The sequence below is a fragment of the Ostrinia furnacalis genome, unplaced genomic scaffold (genome assembly GCF_004193835.3).
Source record: "Ostrinia furnacalis isolate ACB-3 unplaced genomic scaffold, ASM419383v2 OfSCF7245, whole genome shotgun sequence".
NCBI lineage: Eukaryota > Metazoa > Arthropoda > Insecta > Lepidoptera > Crambidae > Ostrinia > Ostrinia furnacalis.
The window spans coordinates 552,199-558,238 of NW_021137484.1; positions in this window are offsets into that span (position 1 = coordinate 552,199).

Here is a 6,040-nt window from a genome sequence, read left to right on the forward strand (position 1 = left end):
AGTGTGAAATGACGTTTACACTATACGATGAATAGTTGGAATTTTCAAAACATATTGATCATGTCACTATGGTTATTGATTGACATTACGTAGGTACTTAACTACTTACTTACTCCAATGGCTCAGTGTTTCTTGGCGCCCGATAGGAGATGTCGTTATTGACTACGGTCTTGTAGTTGACCTTCCAAAATAAACTTTTTGATTGACATTGACTTTAAAGAAAAACTAGATGTCGCTCTGGCAAGTGAAAGGTCGTTGGTTCTTCTTTTATTACTTGAGCAAAGTTAAATATTCACAGTAACAATTTCCTTATTTTCTCAGGTTCAATTGCATCACATTTCTTAAACTTATTCACATTTGAAAGAAAATCGTCCTATGTAAATAGCACTCTAACCTTAGGAAGTATCAGCGCGAATTGAAATGCATTTGTTATATTGGACCCGAGCTAACTTCTATTTTGCACGCTCTGTTTTCATCCGTGTTTTGTGAATCGAAAATAATTGTAGGGGAACTAATACAAGAGGGATACGAGTGATGTTTTTACCCGACTGCGCCAGAAGGAGGTTTATGTTTTTGTGATAAGTAATATACGATATTTAAGTTGAATATTACCTGAAGCTGTTGTTTTACTAACAACCCCCTTTTTTTTTTTTTTTTGAATTTGTGGCAACCAAACCTCTCTGGGAGGTTTATTTCTGCCAATGTCGAGTGAAAAATATTGACATAGTTATCAATAGAACGTGGGTGTTTCAGTTCTATTGATTTTTCATGGATTCCGTGGAGTTAAGTATGCCCGTAAGCAGGTTTCGAGACGCCACCGGGTCCAAAGCGGGTTGTTCATACGACAACCCACTCGACACTCGATGCGCGCTCAAATTCAAAGTATTTCAATGTTTTTATAATTTATCACTTCACTGCACTTTAGAACACAAAATAACACCAAATTTGTACACTAAAGTCCATTAAATAATAAATTGAAACCATTAAAACAGATCGACCATGCTTCCCGTTCAACTACCCTCCACGGAATCCAACAACCCCCTACTAGGTATTAGTAGACACTACAGTCAATTGACTTAAATTATATGATCTGTCAAAACCGTGACTCTCATAAACATTTGACATCACAAGGTTGCGATTGACTCTATTTTCTAATTGAATACTAACTCGATTTTCAGGGATAAAAATCACGTAAAAATTACTCATATGTTAGTAACACTAGTTTGTTTATTTTTAATTTCTAGCTAAGAACCATTCATAAGTACCGTATTTCTACTAATATTATAATCTGAAGATGAGACCACGGCGGTAGAAAATAATTTCTAGTCTCAATTTGTTGGTACTTGAAGGGCTAGAAATAAAGTAATGAAAAACAAAGATTAGATCAAAGCAAACACAAACATTACATACTCGTATTCAGCACCAACATTAGTCTGACCAAAGTAAAGTTGGTCTCAAGGTTGGATCCACTTATTACTACTCACAGAGCGCTAAACATAAGTCCTTAATCCGGCTCCAAGGCTCCACTTGACATTCTTAAGAGATCAGTATTTGGCCACGACCCAGATTGGCGGACCACCAAGTTATAAACACTGTCTTTAAAAAAACAATATTTGGGCTAGAATTAAAACAGTGTTAAGTAGAGAACTATAAGTTTATTTTAGCACTCGAAAATAGGTTTTTGAAATGGTCGAACTGAACTTCAGAATGGGTTCTTGTGAAGTGAAATGAAAAAACTTTTATTTTATTATCCACTTAATTGTCTATTATTTTAAGTTTCCACTTGATTGTGAGCTACAACAAAGCATTATTATGGTCTATGGTGGCTAAAACAGGTAAACCTACTTAAATACACACTGAAAACGTATAGCTGAAACATTACTAAAACGACAACGTTTGAGAAATTCATGAAATAAACATGAAAAGCATGACATTATGCTCGACTACGTAGAAAAATATTATAAAAGCTAACGATTCAAAGTGGAATAGAATCTTCAATGCATATTCGTTAATGGCACTCCTTGCCATTTTGCCATTTACTTATCTTCAATTTTAGTTCCTTTGATATCTTACTTTAGTTTCCAAACTTTTTTATATTATTTTAGAATTATTTAGGTTGTCGGTATTTGTGAATATGGTATGTGTATGAGATTGTATGTTATCAGTTTGCAAATTGTCACTAACAGAGAGAATTAATTTTACTATATTTAATTCCTGACAAGATTGACGACCTAATATTGGAGGTGAATTATTTTCTTCAGTTTATTTTTTTTTACATTCAGCATCTGCCAGGATGTAGTGATTTTTTTATGATTGTTGGATCCATATTTGACTCAACATTGAACCTGAGATTTTTAAAATAATTCACAAACATTACTATGAGGTCTCACAGACTCTCACAGTGCGCGTGGACGCACAGGGTGGCACATGAACCAATCACAGAGTTCTATTTAGCAAGTTTCGTTTGAGATTACGGGCGTTACTCTCATCAATAATATTCTGAAGTGATGTAAACTCCAGTGCAGGAGTACGACCCTCTCTAATTTAACAAAAGAAAATGGAAGATTTGGCCAACACTGACTGACCAAATACGAAACAAAGTAATAGTAAAAAGTCACTATGTAAACAACTACTACATGCAAATTGCATTTTCGTACCTACCTACTTATAATATTTTGAGAACCATGGAACGCACATCCTTTGTACCTTTAAGAAGTATGATCCTGTTTTTCCATACTCAATTCTAATAACATACTCTAAAGTTGATAGTTGTGTGTCGTGTTAACAATGGCATTCGTTCCACGTATTACGAGCCCGTGATAGGAATGCGTTGGAGTCATTCGATCGCAATGTCTGGTGGGATCATGGGAGTCAGAAATAGGGGAGGGAATAGTGGCACATGTGTAAAGAAACCGTTTCTTTACTCTGTGATAGAGGTCTTGTTTTAAGCTAGAGTTGTTTCTGGAACATGAAACATCTAGAGTTTTGATGACCATTTTCACCATCAATCCCTAATTTTTAAGTGACCCCTATGGTAACACTTATCCTTTTATTTTCATAGGGGTCACTTAAAAATTAGGGATTGATGGTAAAAACGGGCATTAGTCACTCTTATTAACGGACCACTGTAAGCAATAATGATGACATAAGTATTGATGTCTCCCAAAATACAAAATGCCTTGTCGCAATATAACCGTCATTGTTTTATTCCAATTATTTATCATCCACGGCAACTCCGTGATAAGAAAAGATTTAATTTTGTATCCTTCAATAATTTCGTTATCTACCTACTTACTAAACTAACTACTACTAACTCTTACTATACTAATATTATGGAGCCTCATGAGAAAACAACTCTGTCTGTATGTGGATGACTGTAGGTATTTTCTATCAAATCTATCTATTTCTATCAAACACATCTTTTTCTGTTTTTTTCCGACAGTCAACTGGTAAAGAATGCCTTATGGCATTAAGTTCGCCTCATGTACAAATTCATTTGACTCAAAAATTAATTAAGAAAAATTGTTTACTCTATCTAAAGCCAGCTTGTCCTATAAACCCTCTACATTTCGTATTGTTACGTAAAATATTAAGAATGCCTGTTCTCATACACTTTTTATGAATCTTGTTGATAATAAGAAAAAGGATAATTAAAATTTCGTAGTCCTTTTTACAACCCATCTCAAGTTTTTTATTACCAAAGCAATAGCCCTCGCTGAAGACAGAAACTGGATCTTTTACGTTCCATATTTTTTAAAGGCCCACTTAAAATTTCCCTGCTGGCTTCTTAATTTTGCACTTGTAAAAATTGCCCGGATAAGCGCCCGCACTAGAGTGCGTAAATTGACAGTAATTTGAGTTTATGCCGTTAATGACGTCATCCAAGTTGGAGCCGTAACATCATGACGTCATAATAAGGCAGTCAAATGTTTCTATTTTGCGGCCTTAATAAAATTTCACGTTTTAAAATTATTTTGTGTGACTGTTATGAGTTTGGGAGTGTAACATGTGTTGTGTATGAGGGTTTCAGTAACCTTTTATTTTAAACTGGATGAAAAATAAAAAGCTGGATGAAAAATAAATAATATAATTTCAATATCAACAGAATCTATTTTATGAAATGTTTCTTTTTGATTACGGTTTTAAATAATAAGAAAACTATTTTAAGCAATTAAAGTATTGCTAAAAAATTAAAACAAGAAAGACATGTTGTATGTAAGAAGATAAATATCTGTTACCAGCTCTTTTGTAGGTACAAGCCTTGTTTCCAAATCTCTCTTTTGTATAATCACTATCTGAAGCCTCTAAAAGTCTAAAGGTCTTAAAAAATATAACATTTACGCCCGTATTAACATACGATACTTGCTTAAGTGAGGCATCAAATCGAACGCACAGAGTTGAATAGAGAAAGCTCTGTGATAGGTTCGTGTGTCAACCTGTGCGTCCACGTGCACTATGAGACCTCATAGTAATGTTTGTGAATACGGGCGTTATTCTAATGAAATTAGATACGTTTCGAAATATTTTTTTACAATTACCCACCTTCTCCAGTTACCCTACTTCGTAATAGAAACTTTTACGACGTTGATAACATTATTGTACCATTCGAATCAGGCCTGTAATAAAAAGAGCAAGTAAAACTTTTGGCAAAACATTTTAATGTGAATATTGCTGAGCTTTTTATTATTCTTATGAGTCCAGAATATCTTACAAAACAAATGGTTCTATTCACGAAGAAACCTACGACATGTTAGTTGATACTTAAAAAACTTTTTCTAAAACTTCACTACATAAATAAAATTGTATAATACTAAATGTACACTTTATTGTTTACCACGAAACAAGAAAGAAAGAAATACAAAAAGATACAAGAGTACAATTTATAATTCAATTTTCTTTGGATTTTAATGGAAAATATTGGCAATATCCAATCGACATCCAGCTGTGGGCATGGCATTTTCTTCAGCAATTACTATCAATAAATCACCGCCGTTATTGAATCCCGAAAATATTTACCCGAGAAAAGAAAAACCAAACCAAACAATAATTCATTAAGCGAAACAGCCTTGCTCTACAAAAACAGTGAACGGAGATCACATCAAGTATAACAAAGCAAGACCTTATCTCATTGTAATACGGTCTATTTTGCGACAAAAAAATGTACAGTCTGATGTGCTGATTGTACCAAAACAAGAAAATTCATAAGCGGCCTTTGATGCTAGGGGTATGACGTCAGCAAACAACATGTTATAATATACCTACTTAATTATGTAACTGGCCGGGACAGTGGACTAAAGATGAAAGGTTTTATGCCATTTGAAAGAGAATTTGCTTCAAAATATTGTTGAATAAATGGAAAAGGTAGCTACTGAATTAAGTACCATTGTTTGTGGTAAAGTTAGATGATAAAAATACGGTATAAATAGTCGCTATCAATCGATAAAACTATGATTTGACTACAAAAAGACCTACTACATATTTATAATTAAAATAGAGAGTCACAGGTCTCAACGCAGTATTTTTTCGCGTAGTGTATGAATACAAGGCAGGCTATGTTAAAATCATAGAGTAGGTACATTTAAATTGTGATTATCATTCCCATTATATTCACTGCTTATTTTTTCAAGAAAACCAACCTCAAGTTTTGTTGAACTCTGTTTATTTAAGTAGTCCTTTACATGCAACTTTGGTCTTAGAACCCTTCAAACGAGCAGCCATATTCAGTAACATTCGACTTTACGATGTTTTACACGGGAATATCCCTTCTCTGCCCTCAATAAAGGGAATGCTTGTATAGGGACGTAAGCTGGAAATGTAGTAGGTAAAAAGTCTAGAATTCTTTGAATAGTATCACAGTCTTCGGCCTGATCGTCACTTACCATCAGGTGAGATACAGGCCAAGAGCTTCCTCGTTGTGGATAAAAAAAAAAAAAAAAAAAAAAAAGTAATAGGATTATGTTTGTCCAAAGGATTGGCTTTGTTAGTCAGTCCTAATGAAGTTTCCAGAGTCAAGAGAGTTTTGGAATTAGTTCCGAAGCTG